Source organism: Rhinoderma darwinii, chromosome 8 (genome assembly GCF_050947455.1).
Source record: "Rhinoderma darwinii isolate aRhiDar2 chromosome 8, aRhiDar2.hap1, whole genome shotgun sequence".
NCBI classification, from domain to species: domain Eukaryota; kingdom Metazoa; phylum Chordata; class Amphibia; order Anura; family Rhinodermatidae; genus Rhinoderma; species Rhinoderma darwinii.
Window position 1 is genome coordinate 11,375,300 of NC_134694.1, and position 16,839 is coordinate 11,392,138.

Here is a 16,839-nt window from a genome sequence, read left to right on the forward strand (position 1 = left end):
TTTGTATGTACTGATAGAAATTAATTTAATAGGACATCCAATAATCCAGAAAGTCTGCCACTGTAGAGTTAAAGGGGTTTCCCATAATCAATATTCATCACCTATCCACAGGATAAGTGATAAATATCTGATCGGTGGGGGTCCGACCTCTGGGACTCCCACCGATCACAATAACAGGCTTACTTTGCCTGCCGTAGCTGGGAGCCCCATAGGAATGGAGCGGTAGTGCGCATGCTTGATCACCACTCCATTCATTACTATGGGGCTGCCGTAGACAGTGCTCGGCAGCCCCATAGAAATGAATAAAGTGGTGGCCGAGCATGTGCACTACCACTCCATTCCTATGGGGCTCCCAGGAACGGCAAGGTAAGCCTGTCTGCATGACCTGCGGTTGGACCCTAAACTATCAGATATTTATTACCTATCCTGTGGATAGGGGATAAATAATGATTATGGGAAAACCCCTTTAATGTAAAATTTGACAAGACCAGAAGCAGCAAAAGTTATAGTAGTAGATTGTTTTACTCCCTGAAGATTGTCTTCACTTACAAGCGAGTTGTATATATTATCACATAATTCAGAATATTTAATTCAGCATTTATCAGGTCTCAATGATGCCGGATTAAAGGAATTTTACAGGATAAATATTATGTGTCTCTTAGGTATGTAGTAATAGGATAAACCGTATACAATTACCAGTATACACATAAACAACATATTCATGTAATAGGACTGAGGTTAATGTGATGTGACACCGACCATTTCTGGCTGCAGTATAAATCAGAAATCATTATAGACTGAAAAGGGGAACACGGCCGTGAATGTGGGTGAAGGTCAACAACAATCAATAAATTAAAAAAAAACCCTGCACAATAAATCGGGGCCGCCAGCTATCAACTGATCATTATAGAAATGTAAAATGCATTAAAAGAGATCTATGTGAACCTATGGATGGTCTGGAACATTGTAGAGCCCTCCCAATGGGGGCCATACTGCAATACATTATATAGAGAGAATGTCTTCAATAAACTTTATTTATAGAGTCCTGGTCAATCCCTGACAGGGCCGCAATACGGCTACGTTTTGTATGGCGCTGTAATATGGTCCTTATAGAAGTCTATGGTGCTCTACTGTACATGCCTGGTATGCTTTTGACTTCATATCCATTGCAATGGTGGTATGTACAGACTTTTTCAGCATTGCTTCGAGGGGAGATTAGCTCCATATATACTGTACCCGACGGAGCCTATTACAGTGGCACAAAAAGCCCCATATGGCTCCATAGTACAGAGCTGTCCGAGATTCCATGTGCCGCCATACAGCCTCCATGCTGTGTACATGAATCATAAGACACAACTAATTCATACATAAAGCCTATACGGTGAACGCTATGTGAATATTTTGTCATTTTATTGAGTCAGATAATTGATAATACTCAGGACATTTATGTGGTAACTCTGATCAGACTCTTACATCCTATTGATAGTGATACTTCATGGATCCAGAATACGTGACCATATCCTGCTATGAGCCCATACTGTACCTCTGTATCATGGAGGCCCCCTCCCCTAGAAGGAACGACCATCCACCCACCCATGCATCCTCTGTCTGGATACGGCAGCTGAATCGCCAGGTGGACAGGGGGTCACGGGGGCCTCCTTTTCCCAATAGGTGGCCCTAAATGGGTATAGAAGGAAAACCCATTTAACATTTTGTCATCTTGACGGGGAGGTGTGATTCAGGGATAATCAGTAATTGATAAGATCCGACTCCCCGCAGGTTTATTTTATGGCAGGGTTCACACGCGCTGAGCCTCCTTCGTGTTAGTAAATATACATTTCATTTAAGGGACGCATCGCTGATGTTAGACATTTTATTTGAGAAAATTCCTTTAGGGTACCAACACATATATTATAAGTGGCCTTGTACATGATGTGATTGGCGCTGTAATGTAGATTACAGCCGTGTTTTTTATTTAGAAAAACTATCCTTTTTGACGGAGTTATGACCTATATTAGCTTTATGCTAATGAGTTTCTCAATGGACAACTGGGCGTGTTTTACTTTTTGGCCAAGTGGGCGTTGTGGAGAGAAGTGTATGACGCTGACAAATCAGTGACCAATCAGCGTCATACACTTCTCTCCATTCATTTACACAGCACATAGCGATATAGTTATATCACTATATGCAGCCACATAAACACAATATAACATTACTGCAGTGTCATGACAATGAATATACATTACCTACAGCCAGGACGTGATGTGTATTCAGAATCCTCACCACTTCTCTGTGATTTACAGCATAGCAGGTGTAGTCTCGCGAGATTACGCTGTAAGCTGTCATTTACAGCGAGATCTCGCTGTGCTGTGCTGTAAATCACAGAGAAGTGCAGAGAAGTGGTCAGGATTCCCGGATTGTGACGGTTCGTGAATTTGGCTTGGACACTTATTTTTTGAGCTACACAAGGGTCACCAAACATGTTGTTTCTAATACATCCTTACCATGATAACTATCTATTTCCTTTTTCTACATTTTTTTTTGCTAACTAAATATTCAGGAAACAGAAGTTTGAGTCATTTTTTTCTATGATCTTTACGATACATTTTAAGCGTAAAACAGAAAAACTCAGAGAGCTTATATAATTTATTCTCTTTTCTCTTCAATGGATTCCTATAAACAGGAGCAACATTAAAAGAAAGTTTCAATTCTTAAAATAATTTCACAGTTTTATTGCAAAGTTATTTAAAATGTTATATAGATTTAATCTGCGTTATGTACTTTTTAATGCTTTTCATTTGTATAAACTTTTCTTCTCTGTCTATATCTAAAGCTAAAATTAGAATTCTGCTGGTTTCCGGTCAGTGGTGAGCAGTGCATTGTGGGAGTGCAGAGGAAATCAAGAGTGAAAACCGCTACTTGTTATGACGTCCATGCCCTACTAGTGGTCATGGACAGAGGCGGCAGTGCCGTCGGCAAGAACAGTGCAGCACGCATCGCTATACTTGCTGTCAAAATTTAAAAAATCCCGACAGAACCCCGATGCACCCCAGAATAAATCAATGGAGTCCATAGGAGCCGTTAGGATCCGTCGCACTTAGCTAGCCATACACTATAGATTTTAGATGGCCGAAATGTCTGATTTAGAACATTTTTTGCTGACTGTTGGCGCCTTTTTCCTTCATCAGTCGTTGTCTAGTGCAGTCGCTGGCATTCTTAGAATATCATTTGTGCCAGACAACACATGTGCACCACGAGGCATGGGTCTACAAACAGCTTCCAACCTCATTAACATAAGCCCAGATCAAGTCAGAGATCAATGAATCGCTTTAATATATGGCGCTGTCGTCCACGATAACTGTCACAAATAAACAAAGTAGTTCAAGTAGTCCAGAAAACAGCGATCTGTAAAGGTGACCCTACACTAAAGATTTCACCGTTAGAGCTGACGGCACAGTATTACTAAAAGTTCATGTGTTTCCAAGGGCAACCAGCAGAATTTTGAAATCAGCTTTGGATGTGAATGGAGAAAACAACCTGATATAACTCAAAATTCATCCAAGGAACAAAGTTATTCAACTTTATATGCAGATTAAAACTGTGAAGTTATTTTCTGAAGTCTTTACTTTTTTGCTAAGTAGTACAAAGATGGGATATGAACTGCAAATATGATCTCATTAATGGGGAAGTTGTGAACTGAGAAAAGTAACTATGGACCACAAAACAGATAAAAACACAGTTTTTCACAACTAATTTATCTTCTTTTTGCATAGCTCATTATGTTTCCCTCCTCAGCTTCCTGAAAAATTTCTGCAGAAATTTCTCGGTTTTAACCAGAAACCATGACAGTTATGGCGTATGTATGTAGTGTTGTTGCACATTATTGCAATATACAATAAAGGCTATGTAAACCTTTGAAGACTTTTTTTTCTTTACTAAAACAATGTATTATAGTGTTTAATGCAACTTTGTAATTGTCTTTTATGAAAAAAATAATAATTTCACTTTTTGAGAAACATCTTCTATGTATCCTGGAAACAAAGAAGCTGTATCTTGCGCTTAAAACCGAACACGTCAGGTCAGCGGGACTGACGGCTTCGGTGACAGCAGGTCCTGCGTGTCTCTAAAACGCTGGCAGATACGGGTTTTAGCACAAGATACAGCTTCTATGTGTCCAGGATACATAGAAGATGTATCTCAAAAAGTACATTTTTTTAAATAAAAAACAATTACAAAATTGCATTAAACACTATAATACATTGTTATCAGTGGTGGATCCCCATAAGTCCGTTATGGGCGGCTGCCTGGGGCCTGAGGCTCCCGGGGGGCCCATGGCCGCCCAAAATACCACATCTTTGTATCTACAGGGGGTTGTGTTTGGTGCTATCTACACGGGGGGTTTGTGACACTATCTACAGGGGGCTGTGTGTGGCACTATCTACAGGGGGGTATGGCGCTATCTACAGGGGCTGTGTGTGGCCCTATCTACAGGGGGCACCGTGTATGCCGTACTTAACTTTACAGTGTTTGACACAATTATATTCAGGGGCACAGTGTATGGTATTATTATATTTAGGGGCACAGTGTATGGTATTATTATATTTAAGGGCACAGTGCATGGTGCTATTATATTTAGGGACACTGTGTGGCACCATGAGAATTTTATCTTCACTTTTCCAACATTTCCACACCTATAAACGAAGAGCCGAAGACATCCGAGTGGCAAAATCTGCAGAAATGGGTCATGGCCGGGAGAAGTCGTCATGAATTCTGGACCGAATGATGAAGAAAAGAGGGGGGGGGGGAATAAAAAAAATTATCTGAGAATTCGTCACCTGTGAGTCACTGGATTTACAGAGAATCTGTCACCTGTCCTGACATGTTTATTATAGGAAACCCTTGTATTTCACAAACACTACTTGTGAAGTCCAGGACTGATAGACATATTGGTGTTACCATTCCCCTTGTCAGGAGGATGTGTCCCTGCACAGTGTGATAATGTCAGTATGTAGGGACACAGCCCTTTGACAAGGATTCTCGTAACAACCATTTGTTAATGCTTGCCCAAAAAGAATAGTTACGGAGTGGCAGGGCGGCGGTGGAGAAGGGTGGCCCAAGTTTGGGTAACAGCCCAGGGCCTATGGTCCACTTAATCCACCACTGATTGTTATAGTTAAAAAAGAAAGTCTTCAAAGGTTAACATAGCCTTTGGGATAAACTCTGACACACGAGGAAGCAGACATGAGTGCATGCAGCAATTTCATAACGCTGTATGAAACAGATGCAACGGATCAGACCTGACCAGATGTAGTTATCCGTTTTTGCAAAAAATATCTCTGTAATCTTTGTAATTCCATAGCTTTGAAATGTTGAATTTCAATATGTCCGACCCTTGTCTCCCCCAACATCTGCCGTTGGGGGGAGAGTCGGGACGCCGCCTTACACATTAGATGGTCAGCTGGTCACACCAAAATCTGCAGGTTCTGCCGACATACATCTAATGTGTATGACTAGCTTACCTGACCGTTTTCCCAACATATTACAGCTGATCACTGGGGGTCCCAGCAGGAGGGGCACTGTGTGATCAGCTTATTGTCAAGGGACCCTTCGAACAAGAAGAGATTGTCCAAAGCGGAGAATTCCTCCAAGCAAGTCCCCCCCCAAACTGTACATCAAAACAATTCCGAAAAGAAGAATAAAATGATCTCTCCGGTCTCTGCCCATGACTACTGCGGCCACTGATTGGCTGGAGCGGTAATATGTCAATATGGCCAGTCGTCATTGCTGAAGGAATTTAAACAGAAACTGGCAGGTGACCATAGAACCAGTGACGCTGAAGGAGTGGAAGGGGATTTAAGAGGTTACTATTGGTTGATTTGTTTTTCACAAAAAAAATTGAGAAATTGCATTTTAATAACTTTTCTGGAAACTCTGTAGAATTGAAGACGATGGTAAAAGTGGTAAGGAACAGTCAAAATAGGCACTGAGCTTCCAGAATAGGAACCAGACGGTCAAGTAATAGGCTGTTACCTTTCAAAAGGTGTAAAGTCTGAGTATATTTAGGCACTGCACAAGCAGTGGTGTTAGGAAAAGTTATTACATAGGGGGTCTTGCTATGATCCAAGCCTTATAAAGTCATTCAATATGGTGTTTATTGGTCCGCCCGTTCCCTTCATCTACAGGGAAGTGTGGAGGAGCACATCTAGTCTAGTGTACAAAGGGCTGGACAAAATACTGTAGACTTTAGGATCCAGTCAGAAAGGTCCAGGAGTCATTTGAACTATTTTTAGTGGCCCGGAAAATTTCTAGGTGCGATGACGTCCTAGGATTTATCATGTCCTAGTCTAATCAGAGTATAAAGATGGCTTGAAATTTGCATTAGGCACTTTGCTGAAAAGCAACCTGGTCTCCAATTTCAAGATCATAAAAAACAATATAATGCCCTGTTAGGACATGTAGAGTTTAGGGTATGTTCACACGGCTTATATTCGGCCGTTTTTTGGCCCGCAAACAGCCGAAAAATCGGAAGCAGAACGCCTCCAAACATTTGAAAAACGGCCGTGTAAAAAAACGCTCACGAAAAAGAAGTGCATGTCACTTCTTGAGTCGTTTTTGGATCAGCTTCTCATTGAAAACAGCTCCGTATTTTCAGACGTTTTTTGCTAAGCGTGTGAACATACCCTAAAAGAGATGGTTCTACTGATTGATACCCTCTTCACATAGATAAAGAGGTCAGCCATATTCAGAGGTGCTTTCAGCTCCATGGACGCCAGGAAAACAGGTAATTACCCAGTGTCTCTCCGGCTGATCACATGGGATCAAAGCAGTAAGACCCCTCACCATGTGATCAGTTGTTGTTGTTTGGGAGTACCGCCATGGTCTTCAGGTTTGTCCACACCAGGCAATCCCTTTAATGACTATCATCATATTTCATAACAAATGTAACACTAAAAAAATAATATAAGATTAAAAAAAAAATCGGCAAAAAACAAACTACCAAAATCACCTCCGGCTGGAACCGGTGAGAACTGCTGTCTGCTTATCACAGTTGTTGTTCCCTCATTCTGCCAGAGTTGAGGTTTGTGCTACTTTTGTTTCAAGGCTGAGACATGTAAAATACCATAAGACGCACAAAACTTCAGGGCCGCAGGTTGGACAGAAGTGGATGAGAGAATTTTTCCTCAAAGGGAACTTTTTTTTTTTTACTGTTCGAATGCATATAAAACAAAAAATGTAGCAACTTCTCAGATTCAATAATCTAAGGCCCTGTTCACACAACGAGTTTTTGGCCACGGTTTGTGCTGCGGAAACCACGGCAAAAACCGCATCCCATTGCTTTCAATGCGAGGCGGAAGCATTTTTTTTCCTGCGAGTGGAAAAAGTGCTCATGGGGAAAAAGAAGCGACATGCCCTTTCTTCTAGCGTTTCCGTCTCCGACCTCCTATTGAAATTAAAAAGAGGCAGAGATTGCTTTTTTCACTGCGTTTTATGCCCGCGGTGCTCAATGGCCGCAGCCGAGAAACACAGTGAAAAACGCGGAAAACGGTGTGCAGGCAGGTCAAAATCTGCCTCAGAATTCCAACCGGAATTTTGAGGCAGATTTTTCAGCCTGCAAAATCTCTGTGTGAACAGGGCCTAAGTGCTTATACACATTAGATGAAAGTTGGCTGAACCCGCAATTATGGTGGGACCAGCTGACTATCTAATGTGTATAGAGGTGTCCTCGAGACAACCGAGCTACGGCAGCCCCAAAGAAAGTGAATGGAGCGCTAGCCAACCATGTCCAGTCCCGCTCCATTCACAAACAGCTCTCCGGGACCCATGTTCTTGGGATCGCTGGGGGTTCCAGCAGTCAGACCCCACGGTTCTGAAATTTATCACCTATATTGTATATAAATGAAAATCATCCTAATGAGATTGCCCCTTTAAATCTGGCCATACACAAAGTACATTTTTCCTGAGCTCTCCTAGCGTGCATGGGAAAAGCGAGACAATGTGTGCGAGACCTCTCTGGCAGCTGCTTATCTCCTGGGAGAACAAATCTTCAGCTATGTTGAAATTCAACAAGCCTGAACCTTATTTCCCATGACATCGGAACTTGGGAGACAGTCGAGAGACTCCCATACTCATTAGATTGTCTGCAGATCCTGCCCATTTCGAATGTCAATTGACATAACGATCAGATTGGGTGACGTATTTTTACATATCGATTTTGCAACTCCACGGATTGTACGGTGGATTTACTGCAGATTCTCTATGAATTCAAAGGGCGAAATCTGTGGGGAAATTTGTGAGGAATCTGCAGGGAAATTTTAAAATCCCCATTCACATGTATTGTATTGTATTGTATATTGCCGTGCAATTGCGGTGCAGAATCCACATCGCAATTCCGTTACGACTGAACGTGGCCTAAAAATAATGAACTGAGATATTCCTATATGGGGATGACCTCTAGTCTATGAAAGTGCAAATCTTACAAATTGTAATGAGAGTTAGGACAGATTCAGACGAACGTTGCGTTTTTGCGCGCGCAATCCACGCGGCGTTTTGCGCGCGCAAAAACCATTTGACAGCTGCGTGTGTCATCCGTGTATGATGCGCGGCTGCGTGATTTTCGCGCAGCCGCCATCATAGAGATGAGGCTAGTCGACGCCCGTCACTGTCCAAGGTGCTGAAAGAGCTAACTGATCGGCAGTAACTCTTTCAGCACCCTCGACAGTGAATGCCGAACACAATATACAGCAACCTGTTAAAAAAAAAGAAAAAGTTCGTACTTACCGAGAACTTCCCGGCCGTTGCCTTGGTGATGCGTCCTTGGTGACGCGCTTCTCTTGACATCGGGCCCCACCTCCCTGGATGACGCGGCAGTCCATGTGACCGCTGCAGCCTGTGCTTGGCCTGTGATTGGCTGGAGCTGTCACTTGGACTGAATTGTCATCCCGAGAGGTCAGACTGGAGGAAGAAGCCGGGAGTAATCTGTAAGTGAGAACTTCGTTTTTTTTTACAGGTTCATGTATATTAGAATCGGAAGTCACTGTCCATGGTGCTGAAACAGTTTAACTCTTTCAGCACCCTGGACAGTGACTATCTCCTGACGTCGCGTACCGGAAATTTTTTTGCCGGGTTCGGCCAAAACGAGTTCGGCCGAACCCGGTGAAGTTCGGTTCGGTTGTCCGGGTTCGCTCATCTAAAAAGACACTCCGTTTGGATGTTTGGAAACAGAAAAGCACTTGGTGCTTTTCTGTTTACATTCATCCTTTTGACAGCTGGTGCGCTGTTTCAGTCGGTTCGCACGGAAGTGCTTCCGTGCGACCTGCGTGGTTTTCACGCACCCATTGACTTCAATGGGTGCGTGATGCGCGAAATACGCGGAGATATTGAACATGTCGCGTTTTTTGCGCAGCTGACAAACGCTGCGCAAAAAGCACGGACTGTCTGTACTGCCCCATAGACTTGTATTGGTCTGTGTGTGGCGCGTGAAAACCACGCGGCCCGCACGGACCGAATACACGTTCGTGTGAATCCCCCCTTACAGTAATCAGAAGGATTTCCCCTGTGAAATCATTCAAAGGACAGACAGAAATATTTGCACGTATTCGGTCTAAATACAATTTAGATTCCAATATGTTGTACATGTAAATGGAATAAAAAAACAACTAAGAAAAAATAAAGAAAATGTCAAAGGCACTTTCCAAAATCTGTCCTAGAATAAACCACCACATTCACTCCCATGAGAGTCTGCGCTGCCAATGATAACAGCATCAGCTCCCTTCCCAGAAATACCCGTTCTGCCACAAAAACCTTCAATTCCAACTGAAAATATACAGAGATGTGAGGTCGAGTGACTAAACGGGTCCACTCCCGGGCTGGCATCGACCTCACTCAGACTGCCGCTGCCTGATCTGCTCCTAACGGTGAGTCACGTCAGGCAGAGTGAAGAGTGGTAGCGGTAGGTTACCGCTACATGCTCTGGGGGCTGTGTGACACTATCTACAAGGGGGGCTGTGTGACACTAAGTACAAGGGGGGGCTGTGTGGGGCACTATCTACAGGAGGCACAAAGGGGGCATTATGACTGCATGGGGGCACGGTTACTGATGGGGCACTTTTATTGTGTCGAGCACTAAGGGAATATTATTACCATCTGGGGCACTGTGGATTACGAGTTTGTTTAGAGGATGGGGTATAGGTGGATAGGGTGTTGGAAAATCGAGAAACCAACGTGTCTGTGTGTCAAATTCTGCAGCGATGAGTCGTGGCTGGAATAGGTCGTCACAGTGGTCTGGACAGGATGGAAAAAAAAAAGGGAAAGTAAACGACTCTAATCAAAGAAAACATCACCTGTGAGTCACTGGATATAAATGTGCTGTAATCACATATATCAGAGCTCCTGTGTATAACTGCCATCTACCACTATATGGTCCCCACATGGTGGTAATATTGGTCTTTGTATAAAGGTTTTTATACAGTAACAGAATGGAGGTATTATTCAGTCACTATGTGGTTATGTTGTGGTGGTATTATTCAGTAACAGTATGGGGGTATTATTCAGTCACTATGTGGTTATGGTGTGGCGGTATTATTCAGTAACAGTATGGGGGTATTCAGTCACTATGTGGTTATGGTGTGGTGGTATTATACAGTAACAGTATGGGGGTATTATTCAGTCACTATGTGGTTATGGCGTGGAGGTATTATTCAGTAACAGTATTCAGTCAGTATGCGGTTATGGTGTGGCGGTATTATTCAGTCACTATGTGGTTATGGTGTGGTGGTATTATTGAGTAACAGTATGGGGTAATATTCAGTCACTATGTGGTTATGGTATGGAGGTATTATTCAGTAACTGTATGGGGGTATTGTTCAGTCACTATGTGGTTATGGTTTGGCGTTATTATTCAGTATCAGTATGGGGGTATTATTCAGTCTATGTGGTTATGGTGTGGTGGTATTATTCAGTAACAGTATGGGGGTATTATTCAGTCACTATGTGGTTATGGTGTGGTGGTATTATTCAGTAACAGTACGGGGGTTTTATTCAGTCACTATGTGATTATGGTGTGGCAGTATTATTCAGTAACAGTATGGGGGTATTATTCAGTCTATGTGGTTATGGTGTGGTGGTATTATTCAGTAACAGTATGGGGGTATTATTCAGTCACTACGTAGTTATGGTGTGGTGGTATTATGCAGTAACAGTAAGGGGGTATTATTCAGTCACTATATGATTATGGCATGGAGATATTATTCAGTAACAGTATTCAGTCACTATGTGGTTATAGTGTGGCGGTATTATTCAGTAACAGTATGGGGGTATTATTCAGTCACTATGTGGTTATGGTGTGGTGGTATTATACAGTAACAGTATGGGGGTATTATTCAGTCACTATGTGGTTATGGTGTGGAGGTATTATTCAGTAACAGTATTCAGTCATTATGCGGTTATTGTGTGGCGGTATTATTCAGTAACAGTATGGGGTAATATTCAGTCACTATGTGGTTATGGTGTGGAGGTATTATTCAGTAACTGTATGGGGTATTGCTCAGTCACTATGTGGTTATGGTGTGGCAGTATTATTCAGTATCAGTATGGGGGTATTATTCAGTCTATGTGGTTATGGTGTGGTGGTATTATTCAGTATCAGTATGGGGGTATTATTCAGTCTATGTGGTTATGGTGTGGTGGTATTATTCAGTAACAGTACGGGGTAATATTCAGTCACTATGTGGTTATGGTGTGGCGGTATTATTCAGTAACAGTATGCGGTAATATTCAGTCTATGTGGTTATGGCATGGAGGTATTATTTAGTAACTTTACGGGGGTATTGTTCAGTCACTATGTGGTTATGGTGTGGCAGTATTATTCAGTATCAGTATGGTGGTATAATTCAGTCACTACGTAGTTATGATGTGGTGGTATTATTCAGTAACAGTACGGGGGTATTATTCAGTCACTATGTGGTTATGGTGTGGAGGTATTATTCAGTAACTGTATTCAGTCACTATGTGGTTATGGTGTGGTTGTATTATTCAGTAACAGCATGGGGGTATTATTCAGTCACTATGTGGTTATGGTGTGGAGGTATTATTCAGTAACAGTATGGGGGTATTATTCAGTCTATGTGGTTATGGTGTGGCGGTATTATTCAGTAACAGTATGGGCGTATTATTCAGTCTATGTGGTTATGGTGTGGCGGTATTATTCAGTAACAGTATGGGCGTATTATTCAGTCTATGTGATTATGGTGTGGCGGTATTATTCAGTAACTGTACGGGGGTGTTATTCAGTCACTATGTGGTTATGGTGTGGCGGTATTATGTGGACCGTATATTGTGTTATTATGGGTAATATTGGTCATATAATAGTGAGTTGTGTTCAGTAACCGTATGCAGGTAATATTTCATCTGGTTTAGTGGTATTATGTAATAACTGTATATAGAACATTTTTTTTTTGTGAGACAGGGGACATATGCTTTGGGGCTTGCAACACTCCTAAACGTGCTAGAAATCAGGGATGCAGTTCTCTGCACCTTGCCTTCTGAAATGACTGCATTATTAATACAATAAATCAGCATTTGGGGCCCTACTTTGAACTTTGCCGAGGACCACACTTTGTCTAAAACAGGTCCTGGCTGTAGCAGCGGTGGTGGTGGAGTCAGTGGTGAGCGAGTCAGACTCACCAATCACAGTATATCTACATCACCAGCACTATACACAGATAACTGTACTATATCTACATCACTATACACAGATAACTGTACTATATCTACATCACTATACACAGATAACTGTACTATATCTACATCAATATACACAGATAACTGTACTATATCTACATCACTATACACAGATAACTGTACTACATCTACATCACTATACACAGATAACTGTACTATATCTACATCACTATACACAGATAACTGTACTATATCTACATCACTATACACAGATAACTGTACTATATCTACATCACTATACACAGATAACTGTACTATATCTACATCACTATACACAGATAACTGTACTACATCTACATCACCAGCACTATACACAGATAACTACTATATCTACATCACTATACACAGATAAATGTACTATATCTACATCACTATACACAGATAACTGTACTATATCTACATCACTATACACAGATAACTGTACTATATCTACATCACTATACACAGATAACTGTACTATATCTACATCACTATACACAGATAACTGTACTATATCCACATCACTATACACAGATAACTGTACTACATCTACATCACTATACACAGATAACTGTACTATATCTACATCACTATACACAGATAACTGTACTATATCTACATCACTATACACAGATAACTGTACTATATTTACATCACTATACACAGATAACTACTATATCTACATCACTATACACAGATAACTGTACTACATCTACATCACTATAGACAGATAACTGTACTATATCTACATCACTATACACAGATAACTGTACTATATCTACATCACTATACACAGATAACTGTACTATATCACTATACACAGATAACTGTACTATATCTACATCACTATACACAGATAACTGTACTATATCTACATCACTATACACAGATAACTGTACTACATCTACATCACCAGCACTATACACAGATAACTACTATATCTACATCACTATACACAGATAACTGTACTATATCTACATCACTATACACAGATAACTGTACTATATCTACATCACCAGCACTATACACAGATAACTGTACTATATCTACATTACTATACACAGATAACTGTACTATATCCACATCACTATACACAGATAACTGTACTATATCCACATCACTATACACAGATAACTGTACTATATCCACATCACTATACACAGATAACTGTACTACATCTACATCACTATACACAGATAACTGTACTACATCTACATCACTATACACAGATAACTGTACTATATCCACATCACTATACACAGATAACTGTACTACATCTACATCACTATACACAGATAACTGTACTATATCTACATCACTATACACAGATAACTGTACTACATCTACATCACCAGCACTATACACAGATAACTACTATATCTACATCACTATACACAGATAAATGTACTATATCTACATTACTATACACAGATAACTGTACTATATCTACATCACTATACACAGATAACTGTACTATATCTACATCACTATACACAGATAACTGTACTATATCTACATCACTATACACAGATAACTGTACTATATCTACATCACTATACACAGATAACTGTACTATACCTACATCACTATACACAGATAACTGTACTATATCTACATCACTATACACAGATAACTGTACTATATCTACATCACTATACACAGATAACTGTACTATATCTACATCACTATACACAGATAACTGTACTACATCTACATCACCAGCACTATACACAGATAACTGTACTATATCTACATTACTATACACAGATAACTGTACTATATCCACATCACTATACACAGATAACTGTACTATATCCACATCACTATACACAGATAACTGTACTATATCCACATCACTATACACAGATAACTGTACTATATCTACATTACTATACACAGATAACTGTACTATATCTACATTACTATACACAGATAACTGTACTATATCTACATCACCAGCACTATACACAGATAACTGTACTACATCTACATCACTATACACAGATAACTGTACTATATCTACATCACTATACACAGATAACTGTACTATATCTATATCACTATACACAGATAACTGTACTATATCCACATCACTATACACAGATAACTGTACTATATCTACATCACTATACACAGATAACTGTACTATATCTACATCACTATACACAGATAACTGTACTATATCTATATCACTATACACAGATAACTGTACTATATCTACATCACTATACACAGATAACTGTACTATATCCACATCACTATACACAGATAACTGTACTATATCTACATCACTATACACAGATAACTGTACTATATCTACATTACTATACACAGATAACTACATCACTATACACAGATAACTGTACTATATCTACATCACTATACACAGATAACTGTACTATATCTACATCACTATACACAGATAACTGTACTATATCTACATCACTATACACAGATAACTGTACTATATCCACATCACTATACACAGATAACTGTACTATATCTACATCACTATACACAGATAACTGTACTATATCTACATTACTATACACAGATAACTGTACTACATCTACATCACTATACACAGATAACTGTACTATATCTACATTACTATACACAGATAACTGTACTATATCTATATCACTATAGACAGGTAACTGTATTACATATATAGTACTGTGTTTACCATAGTGTCACCCCAAGACTCCCCCCATGTCTGGTCACTTCCCCCCATTGTTCACACTCCTGAGTGCAACCCCCTAACAAGTAGTAAGATCTGACCTGGGACTTTGGCTGTGCCCGGGAGACAGGGGCTGCAGTTACAGACAAGGGATCCAGTGATCGATCTGTTGTGCCCTCAGCACTGATCTCTGAGCTGATCGTCATCGCAGGACATTGTGATCTGCTCTGTGGGACACGCTGCTGGCCTGGGGGAGGGAGGCAGTGGAAACCCCGCCCGGGGAGGAAGGAGTGGAAATGTGCAGGTCAAGGAGCGCATCAGCTGCTGCAGAACGTCCTGGGATTTGACAGCTGCAATGAATGAAGTGACAAAAGTCATGCACGATAAAATAATGATATAAGCATGACATGTCACATATAGGCTGTGATGTGTGATATGAGGATGACTGACAGAGGATACCTAATGATATTAGAATGATTGACAGCTGTGATGTATGATATAATAATGATATAAGAATGACATGTCATATACTGTCTGATATGAGAATGACAAATATGCTGAATGACAGCTTTGTTGTTTGATATAAGGACGATTGACAGCAGTAATGTATGATATAAGGATGATTGACAGCAGTGATGTATGATAAGAATGATTGACAGCTGTGATGTATGATATAAGCATGATTGACAGCTGTGATCTATGATGTAAGAAAAATTCATAGCTGTGATGTATGATCAGGGCCGACCTTAGGGGTGTGTGACCTGTGCCATTTCACAGGGTGCATCACTCCAGCGGGTGGAAGGGGGCGCTGCGTTGGCTCCCTTCCCCTGCTTGTTTCAGAAGCGCCCGGGCCCGGCGACTCAGCTGCCGCCTTTCCGCCCGGGCGCTTCTTCACTCGGCTCTTCACTCAGGACGGGCCCTCACATGGCCGGCGATCCTGCTGCTACAGCGGTGGTGTCGCCACTGTAGCAGAGCAGGGTGGTATCTTCCTGCTCTGCTCTCTACTAGCGCCACTGCAGCTCCCTGAAGGAGCGGAATCCCTGTGTGGCTGGAGATGCCGCTCCTTGATGGAGCACTTGATATCTCTGTCCATATATGGACAGTAACATCAGGAGCAACTCCTGAAGCGGAATCCCCAGCCACAGCGTTGCTGACTTATAGGCACGTGTATAACCGACGGGCCTGAGACTGTAGCGTTTAGGCAGGTGTTAAATATGTCAGAATGAGGGCTAGGAATAAGGCCGGTTTCACACAAGCGTGTGCGTTTGGGCGCGCAAAAGGCCCGCAAAAGCTCCGTGTGTCAGCAGCGTATGATGCGTGGTTGCGTGATTTTCGTGCAGCCGCCATCATTATGACACTGTTTTTATGTTTGTAAACAGAAAAGCACATGGTGCTTTTCTGTTTTCATTCATAGTTTTGACTACTGTAGCGCGCATCACAAG

The 16,839-nt window shown here is 41.3% G+C and overlaps 1 protein-coding gene across 2 annotated transcripts in view; it reads right to left on the bottom strand.

Annotated features, from left to right (window-relative positions):
- Positions 1 to 15,641, bottom strand: part of LOC142659199 (glycosyltransferase family 92 protein R07B7.12-like) — a 59,857-nt gene extending 44,216 nt beyond the window's left edge. For both annotated transcript variants that reach the window (XM_075835070.1, XM_075835069.1), the window contains exon 1: positions 15,499 to 15,641. The gene's annotated coding sequence lies outside the window, so the exon portion shown is untranslated. The remainder of the gene's footprint in view (positions 1 to 15,498) is intronic.
- Positions 15,642 to 16,839: the final 1,198 nt, after the last annotated feature.